Source organism: Adiantum capillus-veneris, chromosome 9 (genome assembly GCF_014529385.1).
Source record: "Adiantum capillus-veneris isolate H3 chromosome 9, ASM1452938v2, whole genome shotgun sequence".
Lineage (NCBI taxonomy): Eukaryota > Viridiplantae > Streptophyta > Polypodiopsida > Polypodiales > Pteridaceae > Adiantum > Adiantum capillus-veneris.
Window position 1 is genome coordinate 127,313,807 of NC_140939.1, and position 24,891 is coordinate 127,338,697.

The following is a 24,891-nucleotide window of genomic DNA, read 5'->3' on the forward strand; positions in this document are numbered from 1 at the left end:
AGTGGGAGACTTGGTTGTGTGCAATTTTCTAATGGTTCAACATATGATATAGATGGTGCTGGAGATGTATGCATGTCTTTACCTAGTGGTGCATTGCTTATGCTATAAGATATACGTTATGTACCAAGACTGAGCCAGAGTTTCATTTCAATGCGTCAATTGCAAAGTAGTGGACATTGTGTAATGCTTGGAGAGCGGTCATTTTAGATGCATAGGGGATCACTGGTAATAGCTAGAGGTGCTAGGAGTGGTATGGTATACCCTTTGCATATTTATGACACACGAGGCGGTGTAATCTCTGTGTATTTGTAGTCATGTTTGGAGCGAGAGACGAGGTGTGTCTCTTTTGCGGATGTGCTGCATGGAGAGCAGGTTGTGCATTTGGCTTGTGGTGACAGTCACGCGGACAATGGTATCTTTGGGGACGCACAACTTTGGTCAATCAACAGTTGAGGTGACATCAGTTGAGCCAGAGACCGATGCATTGTTCTATGATACGTCTGATACGTTTGAGGGCGAAAATGTCCTTAGACAGCTTTGTGTGATTGCAGTGGTGCTGATTTTTTGGTTTTGTAGTCATTCGCATCAGATATGCCTTTCGCTAGACGATGCTGACATGGTGATGCATAGTAAAGTGGTTCTTGATGAGGATGCATATGGCACCGAGGTTACCGACAGGGAAATAGTTTGGCACACATAGTGCATGTTTTGTCGGCTTTCAGGTCTCTCATTGTTGGGGTATAGGCACCTGTGCCTTGCCCGGCCACCTAGAGTCTGGGCGCCCACTGACTTGTATACCTTATACATAGCATAAGTGTATAGGGGGATGCTCACTCTTTGAGTCTCCCCACCCATATCTGTGTGTCGCGTGTCTCCTTCTCTCTCTCTCACTCTCCGTCTGTGGTGCTCTCCGATTCCCTTCAATTGGTATCAGAGCGACATGTGTGAGAGCATAGATGGACGGCTTCGCAATGAACTCGTCGGCTATGGCGGAGAGGTCACAGATCTAAGCAAAGAAATAGAGGAGGCTTGTGGACATCCATACAGAGGCTTGCAGGAGAGCTCTCAGGAGCTTCCTAGTGCTCACAAATCAGTCCACAGTTCCTCTACAGATCAGCCCACTGTGTACAACATCTTCCCTCTTCTCGGCAAGCTTTGCAACGGCTACATCGGCGACAAATTGGAGCTTGGAGCTTCCATAGACATGGAAGCATTGTGAGATTGATGCATTCAGCTCACGTATCAAGGTGGGAAGAGATTTTGAGCCTTTCTATGAGCTCAAAGAAGCACAAAAGAAAGGCGTTCAGTTTTTGGCAGTTTGATAGCAGTCTATTGTTTTGCTCATAACTTGAGCTACAAAGCTCCGATTCCAAAACTTTTTGGTTCAAAACGGATTTGGCTTCAAGCTTTACAACTTTGTAGAAGGAATTGTTTTCTGATTCGGAGTGCAGGTGGGTCTGAAATTAAAAACACAGAGACTGTTTTTCAAGACAGTTTTGGGCTCTGTTGTTTTCTTTGTTGCAGACAGCTTACCCGTGCACATTGCAAGTAGCAGGCACATATGAGGTGTTACAAGATCAGGTTTGACTCCCAGGTATAGGTTGAGTCTAGTACTCCCACAGGTGTTGCCAGTTGCAGTTGAGTGGTTCTTCTGCAGTGTTGTGGCTTGCATACATGGTCTTTGAGCGGGTAATGCTCTATGTATGCTTATGTGGTGAGCAGTAGATCTTGTGAGCAAGTGCAGAGGTTGGTTGTAGATGATATGTATGGTCATCTGTGGTACTCTTTGTGAGCATTTGCTGGACATAGGTTTGCAGAGCTTATGCATGTATGTTGAGTGTAGTTTGATGCGCATTGATTGCTCATTGTATTGAGCTTGAAGGACAATGGTTATTTTGTGTTGATAGCCATTGTGCGTCGAAACTCTGGCGTAATTTTCCCAGGATTTTTATGCGCATCATTTATGTGATCTAGGTAGAGATTGTGGGTTGCACTCAGCATTTGCGTGCGGTGTTCTCTACAGGTGGGAGATTTGTGCTTGTGTATGCATTGATACGGCACAGTGTGGGCTTTGTGATTAGCTCACGGTTTGACAGGCATACAATTATCTTGGCACACTCACATGAGTGAATATTGTGATGTATGCTTGTGTGGCTACGAGCTAGGTAGCCGGATTCGAGCACTAATGGCTTGAGGTTTTTCAGCAGGTTTCAACTACAAGTTTACAAGTTTACAGGCAGGTTCGAGGGCTTATTTGGCCGCTGAATTTTCAGCCATTGTTTCCTCTTTGCAGGTGTCCATGTATGGCTTAGTTGTAGGCTGATCTGGGACACGTTTGTGACTTGTTTATGCAGCTATTTAAGAGCTGAATTTTGGGGCTGATTTACAGCCATATTTTACAGCTTTATAGGAGCTTGGTTTACTCTACAGGAGCCTCGTACACTTGGCATTTGGGATTTGCATCATTGCCATTTGTGGAGCACAGTGTGGTTACACTACTGCGAGAGATTTTATGCGTGGATTCGCATGAGCATTGTAGGTGCTGGTGAGCTCTTTTTCGGAGAGCATTTTCTCGTTGTAGGTTGCTTCTTTTGGATTAGTTGAGTGCATTTCATTGCTACCGTACCTAGAGTAGAGTTACAGCTCTTGGTTATTTTTGACATTTACTTATAGTAGTCAATATGTGTGAGACTTTCGAGTCTAGGACAATGACTCACGAGAGACGGCATTCTCGTTCGTGTCGACACTTGAGATGTTGGCATTGTGGTCACACAGGGCACATAAGACGGTGATGCTATCGTCGTATGAGACATCACAGGAGACAGGCTAGTCTCAAGGATGTAGTAGCGCTATAGTCTCCGTTGACTTGACAGTTACAGGATCAGATACAGACTCTGAGTACCCTAGTGACAGTGAGGTCACATTTGCTTCCTGTATTATTCCTGATTTTTTGACGTCTGAGGATAGTGCACTTCTTTTGCAGTGGGTGCTAGACAGGGACGCTACTTTTCATGTCACTCCGTATCGTGACTGGTTCAGTAGCTATTCTAGCAGAGTGCATGGTAGTGTGCGATTGGCAGATGGGTCACTGCATGAGATTGCTGGTTCAAGAGATGTGAGACTCTCATTACCGAGCGGTGCATCGTACATGCTCAGAGATGTGCGTCATGTGCTAGATTTGACGATGAGTTTGATCTCCGTTGGTCAGCTCAAGGATAGTGGATGTCGGGTATCGCTGCTTGAGCGATCTTTTGCATTGCATTTGGGTTCGCTAGTGATTGCGAGAGGTGCTAGAGTTGGCACATGGTACCCATTGCACGTAGTACTGGTGCGAGATGGTCGAGTCTCAATCTTGTTACAGCCATGCAGAGAGCGAGAGACCCGGACAATCTCTTTTGCTTATGGGTTGCAGGGTGCTTTACATGGAGTGCAGAGTAGTGAGCTCGTTGTGCACACAGTTGGGGCACGACTTGAGAAGTCACACAGAGAGGTGACAGAGTCAGACATGCATGCTTTGCTAGTGAATGAGCAAAGAAGAGAGTCAGTTGTGCGAGATACTTCTATTCAGGATAGACAGGTAGAGCGGTCTTGCTCTAGTGAGTCATGACAGGAGGAAGTTGTGCAAGAGTCTATGCATAAGGAGTTAGAGCATGAGAGCTCTAGTGAGTCACATCAGATTGAGTGGTCATGTTTGCAGTGGATGATTGTAGAGGAGGCTGAGATGTGAGCGATCATGCAGTCATTCCTTTCTATGCTCGACAGTGAGCATGGGGATATAGTTGTGCAGGATATGTCTTCCAGCAGACACCTAGAGCAAGTGGTTTGCTCTGAGGTTGCATGACATGTTGATGCGTCTTTTGCGGACAGTCAGGAGATGCATGTGGCTGACATGCCTTGTCAGTCAGAGATGCCTATTGCCAGGGATATATATGTTGATGCATGCTCCATAGAGCTAGCAGGGCCTGCTAGCATTGCATCGGCATTCGGTGGTCTCATGTATGAGATGGTGATCTTGAGACCGGATATCGCAGTTGCAGTGGGAGCATTTGCAGTTGGGGTTGTCAGTTGTTTGTTGACTGATGATGGCATAGTGCACGAGGGAGATATGCAGGTATTGCGTACATACTTGCAGTACATGTGCGGTACGTCTGGTGGTGTATGGACTTACACGAGAGCAGGACAGCCGGATGCACACGATCATAGCCAGCTAGTGGGCATCAGTTGAGAGTGATTTTATCTTGCCTTTTGTAGTCTTTAGACTAGGTTCTCTTGGTTAAAGGCACAGTCATCTTTAAGTGGGGGGTTGTTGGGGTATAGGCGCCTGTGCCTTGTCCGGCCACCCAGAGTTTGGGTGCCCACTGACTTGTATACCTTATACATAGCATAACTGTATAGGGGGCTGCTCACTCTTTGAGTCTCCCCACCCATATTTGTGTGTCGTGTGTCTCCTTCTCTCTCTCACTCTCCGTCTATGGTGCTCTCTGATCCCCTTCAATCTGTGTGTCGTGTGTCTCCTTCTCTCTCTCACTCTCCGTCTGTGGTGCTCTCCGATCCCCTTCAATCTGTGTGTCGTGTGTCTCCTTCTCTCTCTCACTCTCCGTCTGTGGTGCTCTCCGATCCCCTTCACTCATGTCTGACCTTTTGGTCTCGAAACTTGATCTTGCTTATGTGCTTGGTGCATTTGCAGTGGGAGTTGTCAGTTGTGCGATGACTGACACTAGCATTGTGCATTGTGGAGACATGCATGTCGTCACTTGATACCTGCATCACGAGTGTCATCATGGCTCTAGCCCTAGTGGTATGCATGTTGCATCTACACTAAAGAAATTACAGATACACTCACGTGTTTGGAGTGAGCCAGTGGGCATAGGTTGTGAGCCGTATTCTCTCACCTCTTGTATATACTAGTTGTAGGCTAGTCTTCTCGCCACTTATCGGCACACAACCTTTAGTGAGAGAATGTTAGGTAAAGGCGGTGTGCCTCAGTGTGCTTTGTCCAGTGTCCGCCGGCTAGTGTCCGGCCGTCCACATTTATCTCCTTATTCGTTATACATACAAAGAATAAGGAGCTCTCACTTATTCTCACAGAGTGCTCATACAGTGAGATTTGGTATCTCCATCCTACATCCTTGTGTTGTGCTCTCTCTCTCTCTCTCTCTCTCTCTCTCTCTCTCTTTCTCTCGCACTCTCTTCATCTTTGCTACACACATGCACGCCTATGATCCATTCCTTCACAGGTACAACCCTAACAATAGAAGTAGATCAACTCCAAATACAGGAAGAGGGAGAAATGATGCTGAAACTAATCAAATAGCTCCATTTAAAGGGAGATCACCATTTCAGAGACCTCCTAGACCTCCATGACCACCTTGGAGAAATCAGGACAATAATTAGAGAATACCACCAGGTATAATTCCATGTGTGTATTGTGGTGCACCAAATCATTGGGTTGGTCTAAATTGTGCTTTGTGGGTTAAGTATAGAGAAGAGAGAGGAATACCAGTGGTACCCTACAATCAAGATAATCAACAAGCTAACCCACAGCTTTAGCAACAAAATCAACCACCAACTCAAGCAAATGTAATCACAATTGACATTGATGAGCAACAAACAACAGAGAAGTTACTTGAAGAAAATCAGGAGCAGCAACCTCAAGAGCATTGTGATGAGTGGGCCTGTGATTGTAACCAATGTGGGAAAATCAAGACATAGATATAATGGCTATTACTAGGTCTAAGGCTAAAGGTCCTGTTGATTGGAAGGAGCAAAGAGGAATCAGAGACCAAGTTCAGAAATAGGTTCAGAAGGACCAAAAGAATCTAAATGTGGATGACATTACTTTAGATATTCAGGAGGATCTATTGCAACAGCACTATGAGAGACCCTTGATGAAAAAGGATGACAAGGATTGGTTTGAAGTATTAATAAACTCTCCATTGCAGATTTCTTTGGATCAGTTATTATGTATGGTTCCAACTTTCAAAGAAAAATTGTTGAATAGATTGCTATCAAACTTGAGCTAGTAGTGAACAATGTTGATCCAACATATGTGGACTTTGTAGTTCCAGTCATAAAGGTGGTATTTTAGAGCACTTTGTTTGAGGAAGTATTGTTGGATGGAGGATTTGGAGTCAATGTATTGGTCGAGTCTGTATATTAAAAAATGAAGTTGGGCAAATTGGAGCCATCACCATTTAAGGTGAAGATGACGGATCAGAGGAGAGTTCAACCTTTAGGAATCTTGAGGCAACAATCTATCTATATTACAGGTATTCAATTCTAGGTGAATTTAGTTGTGTGGAAGACGGAGAAGGGTGATACCTCCTATGATATGTTGTTGGGGAGGCCTTGGTTCAGATTGTCTAAAGTCAAGCAGGATTCGGGTGAGAATGAAGTTGTTATGAAGAGGGAAGCAGGAAATTGCAATCCCTATGATAGGGAGAAAGAACATTCCTTTTAAGGAAAGACCATTGTATACTCATATAATTAATTTGGCAGAAGAAGTGGGAGATGATGAAGAAGAAGCATTCTTAAGAGAAAATCCAACCATTGTAGCAGTATTTGAAATTGATGCTGAAGGTATCTTGCAGAAGGATGAAGAGGTAGAACATGAATAGTACATGGATATATAATGCTGGGTTTAGAATTGGTGCAGATGGTGGATTGGAATTTGATTCCTAATCAAAAGGAAGCTTTACAGCTGGAGGAAAGGGAAGCAATAGATTTGGCTGAAAAGATTTACAATAAAAGATTTGGAGGATCAGCTAGACTCAAGCAAGATATGCTAAAGAACCTCAATTTGGGTACTGAAAAGGATCCCAAGATTGTCAAGGTCAGTATTCATGTAGATGGACAGTTTTTGCATGAGTTGTTGCAGTTGTTGAAGGAGTACAAAGATGTTTTTGCATGGGACTATTCTGAGGTGAAGGGTAGAGATCCTGACTTGCATCAAGATCATATAAATTCGAAAGAGGATGCAATTCCAATTCTGCAATAGAGATATAGAATGAATCCAAACTTTGCAAAACAGGTTAAGGAGGAGATTGATAAGCTATTAGCTATTGGGTTCATCAAACCAATTCATGAAGTTACATGGTGCCCAAGAAAAATAAAAAAATCAGAGTTTGTGTTGATTACAAAAAATTGAATGCAGCCACTATTACAGACCCTTTTCCAATGCCATTTTGTGATGCCATATTGGATGCTGTAGCAGGGAAATAAATGTATTGCTTTTCGAATGGTTTTTCAGGGTACAATCAGACCCATGTCACTGAAGAGGATCAACACAAAACAACTCTTATTACAAAGTGGGGTGCTTTTGCATCTACAATTATGAATTTTGGACTAAAAAATGGACCACCATCATTCAATTTTACAACATACAAAACATTTCAACCTTATTTGCAGGATTTCATGAGAGTCTTTGTGGATGATTTTTCAGTATTTGGGAAGAAGGAATTACATCTACATCATTTGAAATTGTGTTTTAAAAGATGTAGACAATTCAGAATGTGCCTTAATACTTTCAAGAGTGTCATTGTTGTCAGAAGTGGAGTACTTTTAGGTCATGTGGTTTCTCATAAAGGGATGTCCATTGATGAGAAGATTGAAATTATTAAAGCAGCAAAATCTCTAGAGAATGTAAAGGAAGTTAGCTGGTTTGTTGGCCAGGTGAAATAGCATGCTAGATATGTCAGATATTTAGCAAATGTTTGTATGCCTCTTACTCACTTAACAAAGAAGAATGTACCTTTTGTATGGGTTGAGCCTCAAGAGAACTCATTGTAGATGTTAAAAAAAATGTTGTCAGTGGCACCAATATTACAACCTCCAGATTGGTCATTACCTTTCCATGTATTTGTTGATGCGTCGGATATGGCTATTGGTGTTGTCCTTACGCAGGAAAAAGTTAGGAGATGGTTCAATCTTGTTTACTATGCTAGTAGGGTGCTAACATTAGCTGAGAGGAATTATGCTGTGACATAAAGAGAAGCTCTTGGCATGGTATATGCTTTAAACAAATTCATGCATAATTTGTTAAGCAATAGACTCATTTTTCATGTGGACCATCAAGCATTGATATACCTGATTAAGAAGCCATTGCTAGCAGAGAGATTAACTAGATGGATGTTGTTGTTGCAAGAGTTTGACTTTATTGTTCATACTCCAGGCAAAGGGCATACCATAGCTGATTATTTAAGTAGAATTGATAATAGTGAGGAACCAACCGGTGTTCAAGATGACCTACGTGTTTGAAGTTCAGAATACAATCTTTGAATGATGGTATGACCAGATGCTAATATTTGTGACAGATGGTACAATGCCAAAGGGATTTTTAGGTAATCAGAGAAGGAAGTTTACTTTAAAAGTAGACCATTTTTGGTGATAGTAGGAGCATTGTACAGGTAAGGGATCGGTCAAGTAATTAGAAGGTGCGTTCCAGATTTTGAACAAAAAGTTGTTTTGCAAGAAGCTCATTCAGGAATAGCAGGTGGACATTTTTCAGGTGAGTGTTGCAAGTTGGATTGTGGTGGCCCACTATGTTGAAGAATGCGCATGCTCATGTTGAAGAATGCTCATGAGCATGCCAAAAGCTGTGTTATTTTCCAGAAGCTTGGTCAACAAGATTCTACAGGAAGGAATGTCTGATCATCCTATATTACCTCTGGAACCTTTTCAAAAGTGGGGAATGGACTTTGTAGGACCTATAAAGCCCACTACTAGTAAAGGAGACAAGTACATTCTGGTTGCTACAAATTATTTTACTAAGTGGGTTGAAGATGTAGCTCTCAAAGATAATAAAGCTCAGAGTGTAGCTAGATTTCTCTATCATAACATCATGTCTAAGTTTAGATGTCCTGTGGAGTTGGTAAGTGATAGAGGTAGCCATTTTCTCAATGAGGTGATTGCTGAGTTAACAAAAACTCATATGATTATGCACAAGAAATCCACATCTTATCATCCCCAAAATAATGGATAAGACCTTGGTGAGGATACTGAAGAAAATTGTTCAAGACAACAAGAAAGATTGGAACCAGAAGCTCCATTTAGCATTATGGTCTTTTAGGACAACTTTCAAGGTCACCACACGTATGGCACCATTCAAATTGGTTTATGGTCTGGAAGCTGTGGTCCCTAAAGAGTTTGTGGTTCCAAACCTTAGAGTTAGTGTAGAGAAAATGAGTCCCAAGTTGTCAGTCAGGTACATGAGTAGATATTTGATGCAACTAGAAGAGGACATGTTGATTAGCTCCTATATATCTGAAGTGATTCAAAGAAGGAGGAAATCTTGGGTGAGTATGATTGTTAAGTTTAAAGTTTTTCAAATTAGAGACTGGGTAATGTTGTATAACTCTAGATTCGGGCCACATCCAGGCAAGTTGACTTTGAGATATAGCGGTCCCTATAAGATTGTCCAAGATTTGGGACATGGAACATTTATAGTTGCTGATGTTTTTGGTACAAGAGTTGAGAAACCTATTTTGAGGTTGAAAAAATCTCAAGCGAAACCACCTCATTTAGAATGGCCCTGAGCAGGGTTGATTCAACCAGAACAGTTTGTAGAAAGCAATACTAGTAGAAGGTTTGGAGCTCATCAATCTTTTCAGAAGAATATGACTAACAATAGTGTTGGATCTAACTGTGTAATACATAAGAGTTCAATAGCAGGTCAGATTGGACCAGAGTAGAGAGCTAACAAGTCAATTCTTTGGAGTACTTGAAGTCAAATTTTCGCAGATCGGATTTTGGTGGGTCGGATTTTTCAATGAAGGAAATTTGAAAATAAACTTTGAAGTGTGGGTTGATTCCCCATTAAACAAAATCATCGCGCAGTGGGTACTAGTAGAGTGGAGAGTGCACATTGAGGTGTGCTAATCGAAGGTGCGAGCCATCACCTCTGTCGTGCTCAACCTTCCCATATGTTGTCACCATGTTTTTTTAAGTACACACCCGCTTCAGCCATGGTGAGAGCGAAGTCGAGTAGTGCTATGCAGCCGGAGTTAGAGAATGATGAATTGCCAAGATGACTATGACACAAGGGATAGTTAGTGAGCATGAATGTGAGTAGCCCAGAGGAAGAAGAAGCCTCGGGTGAAGAAGATACTATTATGGAAACTCCCCTCATCACAACAAATCTTCAACAGTCCCTCATGGATCCATTCATAAATTTCAAGGTATCCCTAGATATCAAGACAAAGGCTAATGTAGTGTGGTTACAAAGCATTGGATTGCAGGCATTCATCTTTGCCATGGGATGAGTGGAGGAACAATTATGATGCAAAGTCACAACTAGACATTCTTAGAAAGACCAAGGGTATGATCTCCAGCATATTGTCTTTCACCCCTGAATTGGTAGCACAAGTGTTTAAACTGCCATTAAAAGGTATCATCACAATCCCTAAATGTTTTGAAGCCTTGTTGAAGAAAGAGTTTGGTCCTACTGAGGGTGGTAGGAAATACTATATGCTAAAGAATGTGAACTATGTGAGAAGAGAGTAGTGGTATTTGGAGAGATTGTGCTTCTTGATAAAGTTTGACTATATGTCAAAGGGGAACTATGATCCATCGTGTTTTGCAGAGTAGGGAAGTAAGGTGAATTGGGCTAATTGGTTGTATGACAAGATCTCTGCTGAGGTTTATATGTCAAATAAGAGGAAAGCTTAGAATTGTAGCAGGTTATCTTCATACTTTGCAGCTTTTTTTAGTTATCCTCACAAAGTACTCAGTGAAGATAAGGATGTAGAACAGTAGGAATTCACAAGTTTTTGGGCAGAACAAAAGTATTGAAGATGGATTAGACTTCAAGTTAGAAAGTGGAGCTGCTAAGCAGGCATGCAAGAGGATCAGGAAAACATGTCATCTTTTAAATTTCTGGTACATGCTGGATACTCATAGGAGGAGGCATTGAAGGCTGTATAGAACTCAGGAATGGTTGACTCCATGAAGGATTTGGATGCTCAAATCATTAACTCTGATGTAAAGCTGCAAGCACCAACCAAATTGGGAAAGGCTTTTACTTTGTCAAAGAAAAGAAAAGTAGACACAGAAGTGTTCAAAGCAGTGAGACAGTTGGACTTTGAACCTTGAACTGTTAAGAAGGCTTAGGGGAATGTTGCCATTGAGGATGTAGGGATGGCTGTGCAGATGTTAGTAGAGGTTGAAATTTTTATGAGCAAGCAACATATGCATATGGACAATCAGATGCAGGCAATGTCTAAAACAGGGGAAGCATAGGTGTTATTGCAAGATCAAACTGCCATTGTGAATAATTTGAGTTTGGAAATGGAGGATTTGAAGATCAAGCATAAAGATGAGATGCAGGATGTTTTGATGTAGCATAAAAGTGAATTGGCAAGGGTTAAAATGTCTTTGGGGATGGCCAAAGAGTGGACCAGGACTTTGGAAGGGAAAGTGAACAATGAGTTGAAGCAATTGGCTAGCAAAAATGCAGATGCAAAATATGATGTTTGACCAAAGACTTAAGCCCTTGTTGGATATGGAAAAGCAGGTGCTGTGTCAAGAAGAGTTAGATGTTAATGTTAGAAGGGGATGTGCAGGTGCTTAGGAAACAACTCAAGAATGGAATGCAGGAGGCATGGAAATCAATGAGAGATAGGTTGACTACTGTGTTAAAGCACCCATATGAAGTGGTGAAAACTGGTTTTGTCAGTGCACATGAGGCTGATTTGCTGATGGAGGTAGATCAACTCAAGAAGGAAAGAGAGTATTGGATTAAGCAGGTCCAGGAAAGCAAAACAAAAGGATAAGCTAGTAATTGAAGAGAAGAAACAGTATGCAAAGCAGACAGAGTGTTCAGACAAGCCACTGTAAGAGATCAACAAACAAGAATTAGAACAAAAGGTGAGTGCTGAGCCAAAAATGGAGATAGATGAAGATGTCTCAACAGATTTTGTAGTACCAGCTGTTTATAATTTTGAGCAAGTGGAAGTTCCTATTCTTGAAGCTGAAGGTGGTACTATTTTTGAAGCTATGAGAAATCAGGTAGTGGTTTAGCATTTTTAGACTAAGTAAAATATGTATCTTTTTGAACTTGTTTTGTGGTCACATTGTACTTTGGATCAAGGGATATGTAAATTCAGGTCAGATTTCTACGAAATCCACCACCGGGACGTGCCACGTGTTGAAAGGGTAATTGATTAGCCAAAATGACGCTCAATAGGATTAATGATGAATCAGAAGTGCCGAGTTGGAATTATGCTTAGTCGGATATTGTTAGGTCGGACTATGCTGACTCAGATGTATATTCCAAGAATATTTTGTTAGAACAGTTGTAACTCTCTTTAAAGATAGAAGTTGTGGGTACATAGAGAGAACATGAGATGTCTAAGCTCTATCTAAGAAGTTTTCTTGCTGTGCTTGAACTTGCTCTTGGCTCTGTTTTGCTCTATCTGAAGTTATCTATTCTATGTTTGGCTAAATTTGATCATGGACTGAGAGTTTATTTCTCTATTTGAGAGCGGTGTGTGAGAGAAGGATTCATGTGTTGATGAACCCCAACAAAGAGTAAATTTTAGGGATAGGCCTAGTTTTTCTTTCTTATTTAATAAACTTGTTCTTTGTGAAAATAATAAGAAATTTATCTTTAATGCTTCTTTGCATGCTCATTTAATATTGGTTGTTGAAAGGTATATTCATAAATTTTCAACACTCATAATCATAAAGCAACGATGTTAAACATATACATTCAAGTGACTTTCTTAGATAAGCTTTCTTGATCCTAAAGAGTAGATTTGTGTAGATAGTGGGTACAGACCTTAGTCGGGCACCAACATAGTCGTTAAGAATTAGCAGTTATTAGATAGATTTATCGCTTTAAATACACAATGTACAATTAGTTAGAGCCTTGTTCGAGTACTATAAATAAGACCCATTACTTCATTTCATGGGCTAGTTGTTCCGGAGTCTAGAGTTATGCTTTTGTACTTATTGAACATTTGCTTTGAGAATCAGCTCTCTCGTAGCTATATCTGGTGTGAGTTGTATATTTTCCAGTATTAGCACAATGGTTGAGGAGTTAGAGGAAGGATTTAGCATTGAACCTAACCTATAAAATGAAACAAATGTGCACCTTGAACAGAGGGAAGCTAATGAACTTCGGGGTTTTCAACATTCAACTCAGTCCAGGAGATGGCATTCAGAGTGAGCAAAGAGACGCTCAATCACGTGGATCTCAAGGGACAGATAAGGGCAAAGGTAGGGATCAGACTGAGGGTAGTGATGGAAGCAGAAGGAGTCGCAAGTTAGCACACAAAAAATAAAAAAAGAAGCATGAGACAGACACGTAATTAAAAGTGATGACTTGTATAACGATAAGTGGGATGCAAACATTGACCATTATAGCAAGCATCAACCCAAAGAGTACTTTGAAGGACAAATCCAAGCATGAGGACCATGACACACATCATCACCAAACCAGCCACACTGAGCATTCAAATGATATGAAGATCACTTTTCCAATCTTCAAAGGGTGGGAAAAAAGATGATCCAGACGTTCATATCGAGGCATTTAAGTAGTATGATGAGCTAAAGGACATTGACAAAGATGAGTGGGGAGAATATTTTCATAAACCTGAAGGACGTAGCACAAAAGTGCAAGCTCCAAACATATAGCTAGTTGATCAAAGATTTTCATTTGGAATATACCAATAATAGAGGTGATGAGGACATCTTTTGCAAGCTGGATAAAATCAATTAGGGAAATCTTTCAATTAGGAGCTATGTAGAGAAGATCAAGGAGCTGACTAGACAACTAAATGAGCCTCCCTTAGAGAGAAGAATGCTTGCCTAGTTCCCCAGTGGTTTTAAAAGCAAAAAGCTTAGGGAACAAGGGGTTCCAATGTCGATAAAGAAGTTCAACAACCTGGTCCAAAGAGCACTGAAGTTAGAGAAACATGCAAAGAAAGAAAGGGGCCATAAGGGACAAAGAGACTCCACTGTTAGTGAAACGTCAATTGAAGAGTTGGATTGTAGCTCATGATCTAGTTTATCTTATAGTGATTTAGATGATCACATCAAAAAGAAGAAGCAAGGGTCTTGTACAAAAAATATTTAGGCAATGTCATAATAGATTGTGGAAATGTCCAAAACCAGAATTTCAGTCTCTGCAAGGTTGAGACTTGTTGTTCACAATGCAGATCCAAAGATCACAGGTTTGATGAATGCTTTCAATGTACATATTGTAAGGAATTTGGCCATGTCTGCAATAATTGCAAAATGACGGTACATCATTTCAGGAAGGGAAAAGATTTGTCTATGATTGCATTAATGAACCCGGAGGTGGCAAAGACAAAAGGAGCATCCAGTACTAGGGAAAACGTTGAAGGCAAAGGGCAAGGCAAAGGTAGTCAATGAATGGCAAGAGCAAAGGACTCCGGAAGCCAAGATCACAAAGGATATAACAAAGAAGATGCTGGAGCAGCCTAAAGTGGTTTGAGACTAGTACCATGCTGCTACAGTCTTCTCAAAAGCTCAAAAAAACAAGCCCATAGGGGTGTCTGGTAGTAAGGAAGAGGCTGGTAAGGGACTGGATGAGTTAGTAACAACATCTATCGAGAGCCTAGTTGAGGAAGTACGACTAGTCAGAAAGACTTGGCTGGGGAAAACCTGAGAAGAGAAAAGGCTTAGGGGCAATCTGAATCCTCACTCAAGAAGGGTCAATCAGCCACCAAACATAGAAGGCTAGCTGAGTGTCAGTACAAGGATAGTCAATTGGAAGAAAGGTCTTCCAGTTCAGATAGAAGTTCTAATAATGAGTGAGACAAAATTTATGTCAAGGTTTGCTAGCAGATTTAGAGCGTCACAATCAAATTAAATGATATTAGACGGACTGTGTCTAGAACCTGTGAAGTTTATCAGAAAGAAGAGGAGAAAGTAGCAAAAGTGATGGCCCTAGATAATGAGGTGCCAGTCATCCAAGTTCATTATAAGATCAGAAGGCAATGGGAACCTTTATCAGGGGTAATACTAGATGGTGGGGCAAGAGTGAATTTTCTGGGAGAGTGTGCTGACACAATATCCAAGACATGAAGCCAACACCATTCATGATACAAATGGCTGATCACCAAGCTGCCTAAGCCAATGGTTTGGTAGAAAATTTACAAATCACAGTGGAAAAAAATGTTAAAAAACAACTATTTAGTGACGGACGTACAAGGTGCATATGGTATGCTATTGGGTAGACCCTGACTCAAAAGTATGCCAGCCATTCACAACTGTGGGCATACACTAATCATTCAAGGGTCCAATAAAAGGATCCAAGTAAAGATTGATAACATTAGGAGCTGGAAGAAGGCCATGAGATCAGAGGAACTCTTCAAGAAATATGGGACCAATCCAAGAGAGGCCAGTAATGCTGGATGGGAGAACACCAACTCAACTATCCAGGAGAAGGTGGATTACAGATCAGAAGTGGTCAAGGGCAAACCAATGCAGAGAACCCTGATTGAGGTACTGAATGGGTGGAGATGGAATCAAGGTTAGTTGAGTTAGGGAACCCACTCGATGAATATGCAACAAGAATTCAGATTGACAAGGAAGCTGAGCCATTGTCAAAGCAAAAAGGAGGTGGCCAAACTGGTTATTGCCAGATGACCAAAAAATAGAAGAGCGGAATCTCAATTTAGAGGAGAATCTAAGAATGGTCAAAATAAACAAGCATCTAAAATTGAGGATTAATGAAAAAGGCAAGGAATAATTTTAGAAGTAGAAGGATGTGTTTGCTTGGGAGTACATGGATCTGAAAGGTATTGATCCAGAGGTCTGCCACCACAACATACCAATTAAGCCAAATGCAAGACCAATTAGTCTACAATGATACAAAATGAATCCTAGCTATGCAAGTAAGGTCAAGGAGGAGATTAATAACCTTTTGAAGGTGGGATTCATAATAGAGGTAGCAAGCAGTAAATAGTTATTCCCGATAGTGGTGGTATCAAAGAAGAATGGAAAGTTGAGAGTGTGTGTCGACTATCAAAAGTTGACTGCCCAGACAATCAAGGACCCATTCCCACTCCCATTCACAAATATGATGTTGGATGCAATAGTAGGTCATGAAATGTATAGCTTCATGGATGGCTACAGTGGCTATCATCAACTGAGAAATACAACAGAGGGTAGAGCAAAGACAACCTTCATCATTGAAATGGGAGCATTCATGTACCTAGTAATGCCATTCAAACTATGCAATGCTCTAGCTACCTTTCGATGTTGTATGATGGCAATTTTTAGTGAAGTTTCTGACTATTTTTGTGGATGACTTTATAGTCTTTTCAATGGAGGAAATTCATCTCCTCTTTTTGAAAATGGTGTTTGAGAGATGCACGGAAAAGATGATATGTCTAAACTCATCTAAATTATTTTCATGGTTTGGAAGTGTCAACTTCTAGGACATATTGTGTCTAAAATCGGCATTGAAATGGTGGAAGATAGCAATCCGAGCACCAACAAATGTGTTTGAACTCAATTCATTCTTGGGATATATCAATTTTATTGCAATCGCACATTCATTCATATGTTTGCAACAAAGGCTCTACCATTTTATGAAATGACCTAGAAGGGAGTGAAGTTCATTTGGACCCAGGAATGTGAGGCAAATATCCTTCGTCAACCAGAATGGGAGGTAATCTTTCATGTACATGTTGATGCATCTAGAATGGTGATGGGAGCAATATTGGCCCACAGCCTGATGGGAAGACAAACTACCCAGTCTACTTTTCTAGTTGGTCAGTTCAACTCAGTGAACATGGATACTAAACAATCAAAAGGAAAGCACTTGGAATGGTTTTCTAAGGTGATAATTCATGGGATACTAATCAGATGGATGATGCTCTTGATGGAGTGTGAGTTCAAGATGTTCCACAAGCCAAGCAAGACTCAATGTGGTGTGAATTTTCTATCTAGAAATACAAACGGCATCTCAGTATCATAATGAGGGATGATTTAGTGGATGCTAAGTTGTTTAAGAATACAATAGAGGATGCGCTAGATAAAGAGGGGCATGATGTATACAATTTCCTGCAATTTGGGGGACTAGTCCCAGGTTCATAGAAAGGCTTTGATAATCAAGAGTCTGAAGTTCACCATCATTGGACGATGATTATACAGACTAGGCGTTGATGGGGTGCTTCGACATTTTGTGCCTATGCAAGTTATCATAGGAGCTCACATTTTAGTGAAGGAGGTCAATTATCCAATGATATCACTTACACGAAGATTTTGCAAGCTGTTTTATGGTGTCATAGTATGATGGATGGACGATGTCAGGGACTTTTGCAACACTTATGATATTTTTCAGAGAATGGGAAGGCTGATAGCAGTAGATATGATGCCTTTGACTCCCATAAAACCATTAGGGGTCTTTATGATGTGGGGATTGAACTTCATGGGTCCATTCAAGAAAGTTACCCGAAGGAAGGACATATACATTTTCATGGCTACCCGTTAGGTCAACAAGTGGGTTGAGGCCAAGGCATTACTAAACAACATTGCAAAGTTGATGGCATGGTTCTTGTATGAGCACATTGTTTGCAAATTCGGCTATACGATTGAAATAGTTTCATGTTAGGGAACACATTTATCAATGAAACAATCCAGATCCTGACTCAAATCTTTCAATTAAACATAACAAATCTACACTTTACTATCCTAGGTGTAATGGACATGCTAAAATCAATTATAAAACAATCAAAACCATTTTGACAAAGATTGTTGAGAAGGAGCCACATCAGTTGGATGAAAAGCTTCAAACATCACTATGGGCCTACCGCTCATAAGATAACAGCCAGCGTGAACTCATTTAGGATGGTATATGGCACAAAAAAAATTGTACCAATGGAGTTTGCAATTTCTAGTCTCAGAATGGCAATTGAACATGATATGGATTTTAATGCAAATCTAAAAAATAGACCAGGTGAGCTTCTGAAGTTGGATGAAATAAAAAAAAGGGCCATGCTAGATCAAGAAGTTGGCATGATAGCAAGTTAAAGGCTTGGGAATTTAAGAAGGGAGATTTGGTATTATTGTATTAGTCCAAATTAGACCCTAAAAAACCTAGTCTGAAGATAACATGGTCAAGTCCGCACGAGATAGAATGGGTTTTCTCAAATGGCACAGTTGAATGGATTTATGAGTATTATTGTTACCAATTATCTACAATGTTGCCAAGATCAAGCTATACTATCCCAAACTAGATAAATCTCCAGTACCAGCACAACAAAACACAACCAATTCAAACTCAGATGACGAGTCTTTAGACTTGTTTAGCATTAGATCAGAGGTAGTAGGGGAGGTTGGAGGTCAGAACCATGTGGGGCATTTAAGGATTGTTCCAGTTCAGAATCAGATAGATGAAGATCTGAAGAAGATTGGTCTTTACAATGGTAATTGGCAGGCAATTAACGATAAAATCTTTTGGGGAATCTTGCTAGGATTCATTACAAGGATGAATCAATGCATGTGCACCACATTACAGATGATACACAAAATCTTGGGGCACCAGACAAGTGGTGCATTCATGGCCATAATTAGGATAACTATGAGGCATGTGCACGACCCTGCCCTTGTTCCTCAATGTCTCATTTAGAAGAACAATACTTAAACAAGTGCTCAAAGAATGAGTCAACCTTCGGCAATTTAGGCTCCACCTTAGACCATTCAGAAGCCAACATGGAAGAAGGCTCCAAATAAGAGGAAACAATGACACCTTAGAGATCGTGTATGGAAAACCCAAGAACTAGGGTGTGACACCTAAAACTCTAGTTTTAGAGAAGTTTAAAACTAAACTTGTGTCACAAATCACATAATACAAACCACATGTATGGCTTTGACAACTCATACCATCAAATATATGCATTGGCTATAGCTAAGAGATAAATAGCATCAACCATATCTCTAATTGTAAACCATTACACAAGTGTATCAACCATATAACATTAATAACATCACATATAATCACATTCCACCCCTCTTTTGGTGATGCACAAATGTCCTTGAAAAACTAATTTAGTACCACATATGATAGCAATAATTCATCAACATTACCAATTACTTAAAATAAGCCAAGTTTTTCTCTGCTAACACAGCCATGATCATAACCACAACCATACAAAAATTGCTCATCCCTATAATATAAACCACATCTTCCTTGAACTTGACTCCCACAATTGGAGATTACTCGCATCCATTGTGAGAGAAAACTCATAGTACACACATGATTTTTGGAACATGATATTTAGGCATAAAAAGTTTTTTGACTAGAAAGCAAACACCTTCCTAAAATACTAGTTTTAGCATCCTAGACTCATGAAAACTGTATACTATGATCACACTTTGACCCTCTTCCACAAGGAACTAGTTTTGGCCTTGAAAAGTTGAAAACTAGGTATACATGCACACAATAAAACTATATATATTCTCAAGGTTTTTTTACATGCAATACCATCAAGTGAACATAAACCTTATGCAAATCAGCTCCACCACTTGGTATAAACATAGGCTACACATCTAACTTTGTTTGAAAAGAAAATTTTTACTGCATAACACGCAAGAAGGAGAGTATGAATTCACACCAATGCATCAAGCTTAGCCCTATGTAGTACTATATCATTTGGTCTAGGTGCTCATGTATCATAACAAATCCTTTTGGCTATTAAACAAGTGCAATCAACTCACCAAAAAATATTATAAATGATACTTGAAATCCATAGCATCTTAGATACCTCCCCTAGGAAGTAGGCAACCTTGTACCCATAGTTATTAATAAGAAACATTAAATACGTGATACCGATGACCAAAAGTTAGGTTTATAATGTCTAAGCAATGTTAAGAAGTAGCTATCTGGGCTCCTTCATCGGGTGATTCTACACGGTAGTCCTCCCAATGGGCCAACAGTCCAAAATTCAGGTTAAGGAAAAGAATAGTAAGATATATATTGACCGTAACTCATCATACATAAGGAGCACGAACATGAACCATCATAGAAAAAAACACTTTCAATAATGAGGATGATACCAATTTTGAGGGCTTGACCTAATTCTTAGCAATTTGGGACATATGACCAAAACAATATTCTATTGCTTAACATAGATGACGTGTATGTTTTTTACATACTCATGTTAGAGAATACACACCAGCAATATACTTCAACATGCTAAACATGATTAGATAAGCTTGAATCAATGTCATACATTCACAACAAGCCCTTAAATTTTTAAGACCATCAACTTGACATGTTTTTGATGTACAAAACATGTACGTGAAATAGAGAGAGAAAGAGAAGATATCTATGGAGTAAAGAGCTTCTCACCGTCGCTTGTGATTGGATTGTGCATGTCAAAAGGTTTCTTGCATTGTCACAAGAGAGCAAAAGAGAGTGCTACATAGCAGTTACATGACAAAGTTCTCGATGGAGAGTGCTAGTACCATGAAAAGAGAAAGAAGCTTCTTCTTCTTAATTGTTGAGAAGGTGGCAAGGAGTGAGAGCACTTCATTGAGGGACCGAGAACACAGAGATGATGATGTGGAGAGAGAGAGAGAGAGAGAGAGAGAGAGAGAGAGAGAGAGAGAGAGAGAGAGAGAGAGAGAGAGAGAGAGAGAGAGAATTACCATCCATGGAGGTCAGATATGACCCATGGGACCAAAAATAGACATTACAACGGTTCCATCTAGGTAAAAGATGGTCGAGAGAGAGAGAGAGAGAGAGAGAGAGAGAGAGAGAGAGAGAGAGAGAGAGAGAGAGAGAGAGAGAGAGAGAGAGAGAGAGAGAGAGAATTATCATTAATGGAGGTCAGATATGACCTATGGGACTGAACACAAAACATTACAAGGGTTCTGTCAAACATGGGGGGGGGGGGGGGGGGGGGGGGGGGGGGGGGGGGGGGTTTGTGACATCTTAGTTAAGAATCGAGGGTCCAAAAAAGCGGAGGCAAAAAAGGGTCCAAAAAATGGGAGGCAAGATAAGATAAGGTGAACAAAATCTATGGAGAGGGGGGTGAGGAGGGAGCCGGTTTGGGAGTCCAAAACTCTTGAATAATGGCTTTATCTCCTCGATAGATTGCTCATTTCCTTGCTTTGCGTGCTTCTTGCATCTTTTGGAGTTTTTCCTCCTTCTGCTTGAGTTGAGCAGGTGTAAAATCTTTTGAAAACCACATTTTGGTGTCCTTGAGAAGCCTCAATTGCTCAAGGAGTTTTGTTAACCCGCACGGACACCCTATCACCTTTGATGGATACCTTATTATTTATTTGATAGTCATGGATCGGGCTTGTTGGTCCAGTAGGTGTGTAGGTGATCGCCAATGAGAGGTGCACCACTTATCTTATTTTACAGTATTTTTGCAATGATCGACCATTGTGGACGCCCATGTGTGAATGGGTCAAACTCATATAAAAGGTCTATTTTGACCTAAAACCCTCATTCTTTGAGGTGCAAGCTAAGAAGTGATCTTGCTCTACCTCTGTCTTCTCCTCCTTTGTGTGCTCATGTGTGTATGCTTTTGAGAGAGAGAGAGAGAGAGAGAGAGAGAGAGAGAGAGAGAGAGAGAGAGAGAGAGAGAGAGAGAGAGAGAGAGAGAGCTCATATAAAAGGTCTATTTTGACCTAAAATCCTCATTTTTTGAGGTGCAAGCTAAGAAGTGATCTTGCTCTACCTCTGTCTTCTCCTCCTTTGTGTGCTCATGTGTGTATGTGTGTGTGTGTATGCTTTTGAGAGAGAGAGAGAGAGAGAGAGAGAGAGAGAGAGAGAGAGAGAGAGAGAGAGAGAGAGAGAGAGAGAGAGAGAGAGAGAGCATTGCGGTGGCATCGACGGTGGCTCCTTCTTCTTTGTGGCACAGGATCCTTCACGACGGAAGCATTGAGCAGTGAGTGACACACCCCTGCCCCTTTGAGCTTGCTAGGATCTTCTAGTTGTGTGCTTGCAGCCATTTGTGGCTTGCACATGGTGTTTTGGCAAGTTCCCACCCTTCGACACTTGTGACAAAGCGCACATTTTTGGTGTCATTTCCGGGGACTACCTTGCACTAAGCTTGAGGAGCACTCAGTGCTACCTCTTAAAGCCATTTTTTCATCTATTTTCAGCTTTTTTCTGAGTTGTGTTAGATATGTTAGTGACTGTAATGTGCAAGTTTAACAAGATTTATTAGAATCTGTTAGTGTTGAAATGTGTAGGTTTTTGTTAGATCTGCTAAGTTCTATAATGTGCAGGTTAGCAGGTCTGTTAGTTAGTATTTAGTTGTGTAACGTGGAGTAAACATTGAGCAATATAGTAGACAGTGAGAAGGTTGACTGTGTGTAGTTTACTGTGATAGGCACTCTGTGAGTAGAGGTAATTAGTGTTAGCAAAGATAATTAGTGTTAATCAGCTATGTTATCTATAGGCAGGTTAGACAGAGTTGTAGGGACAATTGTGTGAGCACGTGAGCTCAATGTCCACGCGCATCATTATCCACAAAAAACTTTTTAATTTTTTCTAAAAGTAAAATTAAAAAATGCTCAAAAAATTTGAGATGAAAAAGAAAATTAAAAAACAAATGAAAAAATCTTATTTTAAAAGGAAGGATCAAGATCATTCCCCGAGCCCGACAAGCCCGAGCCCGAGCCTAGGCCCAGGCCCAGGCCTTGGTCCTCAGTCTTATGATATAGTATACACACTACTATATATATAAATACTAGGACTTTAAGTGAAGAAAGGGCATGTGGGACAAGTTCCTCAAGTCCTCCACCATCTTCCTCACACTCACCCTTTGGACTTATTGATTCTAGCCTTTTTCCCGACTAGGAAAAGATCGTTTTTAGGATTCTGAGGTCTTTACATAACCGAATTGGGGGCTGTAAGACATGACACGTCCCTCTATCCAAGACGCTCATTTTGAGCTATCACACGCCATATTACGTGGCTTGGTTAGAAAAATGGACCATAAAAGCAAAAAAATTGAGGGTAAATTTGGGTTGCAAACGCCCAAAAAACTAGGTGAGCGGCCTTCACGGGCACTCACCAACACATCTAGAGTGTTGTGGACACATGCACCTATGCTCTGGTTGTGTGCTAGAGGACGATCACATAGAGAGTGTCTCCGTTTATGCGCACTCATTATTCCTCCACCTTAGGCTCTAGGACCACATATTGCGTCTAGTGACTCTTTCTCTGACTACGACATTCTGGAAGGTTACCCAATGCCTAATCCCGATAGTTCAAGCCAAGACATGCATGCCATGGACCCACGGTCCGGGCCGAGCGTGCTTAGCTGTTTGAAAGAGACTTTGAGTAGCGCTACTCGCTCCGAACATGGAACTAACAATGTAAATGAAGGGGGTGGGGAAGTAAATTTGCCATTCATTACCAATGTAGACCCCATGCTCCTGGAGAGTGTGCACATGAATACTCCATTCACTGCACCCCCTAACTCTTTAAAGCTATTCCCCTCCGAGGTTATATTACTTGATGGGAGAAGCCTTGCCCTACACAAGGCAGAGAAATAGAGAGAGACAAAAGCAAAATCCCCTATGTCAACATCCATGCTAGGCAAGCAATTGAGTGCTCTTGAAAATTAGCAACCACTAAGGGTCGACCCATAGGGAGCCACATTGCATCTAGCTCAAAGGACACCCCTAGCACCTCAATCCTAGATGGAGTTTTTCTAAAAAACTAGGATTATGAACTACAAATGGAGACTTTAATCAACCTATACAAAGGTCACACTATCACATGGGTTGGTTAGATGTTCTACAATCCACAACAAGAGCTACAGGCGTAGAGGAGGAACAACAAAGAGTTTGTGATGTCATCCATAGGGTTATTGAGATGGACAAAGAGAAAACGGGGATCCACATGCCTTCAACGGGTCTCATGAGATTCTTGGATGCAAGGAAGGCTAGGCACCCAACTTTATCGCAAATGGAGACTCCCTCGGTAAGCCCGATGGATCCTCCATATGTTGTTTTGCCAGGGGTCTCAGTACAATCCGAGCTCACAAGTGATAGCTTTACCTTTATAAGTTTAGATCATCTTTCTCTTAATGGACACCATGGCTACCATGCCTACCCCAGTGATGGGCATGCCAAAAAACACGCCATGGACCTCATTCATTAGTAAAGCACCACTACATGGTAACCCAATGCCTAGAGCAGTACCTACAAGTGTGTATCAATCATATGCACCTATAGGTCCTCATACCATATATCTCCTACCCCTCCCATTGTTTCAACAACTTATGCTCCACAACCACAACATCAAAGCTCTTATTTCAATGGGACCATACCAGCTAGCATTAGCATGTCACATCCCACGTCTGCTATGCCTAGGGCCACACATATGAACTTTGGGCCACCACATGGCACAACACTTTACCAAACCTGGAACCCAAGGGCTTCCTATACGCCAAGCCCAATGCCAACCCCCATTCCACATGCAGTATTGACAACACTTACCCCTACTATACCTGCTTACTTAGGTGACTTGGCAAAATTTGCTCAAGCTATTGGTCGATCCATTGTTAAAAATATGCGTAACATGCCGGATAGAGAGCCTAGAAGTAAGGCAATGCAAATAGCCAAGCTCACACAAAAATTTAGTGGAGACATGGATGTGAGAAAGAATATCAAAGTATTTGAACAAATATGCAATTCCTTAGGAGAACATAATGACTTGCACAAGAGTAATGCTTCAAGGCTGACCTCGGTATAGAACCCTAAGGATGGAAGAGAAAACAATTTACCCTACTCTTAGGAGACTGTCCTTGAAAGAGTACATACAAGAGGGAGTACTTTGGGGTGTAGCATCTCAGCTCCAAAAAGCCCAATGAGAGGAAGGGGAGTTTGTGAAAGACTTTATTAGTCGCTCGAAGCATTTGAATTCTTCTTGTAAATCCAATGAGCGCTTCA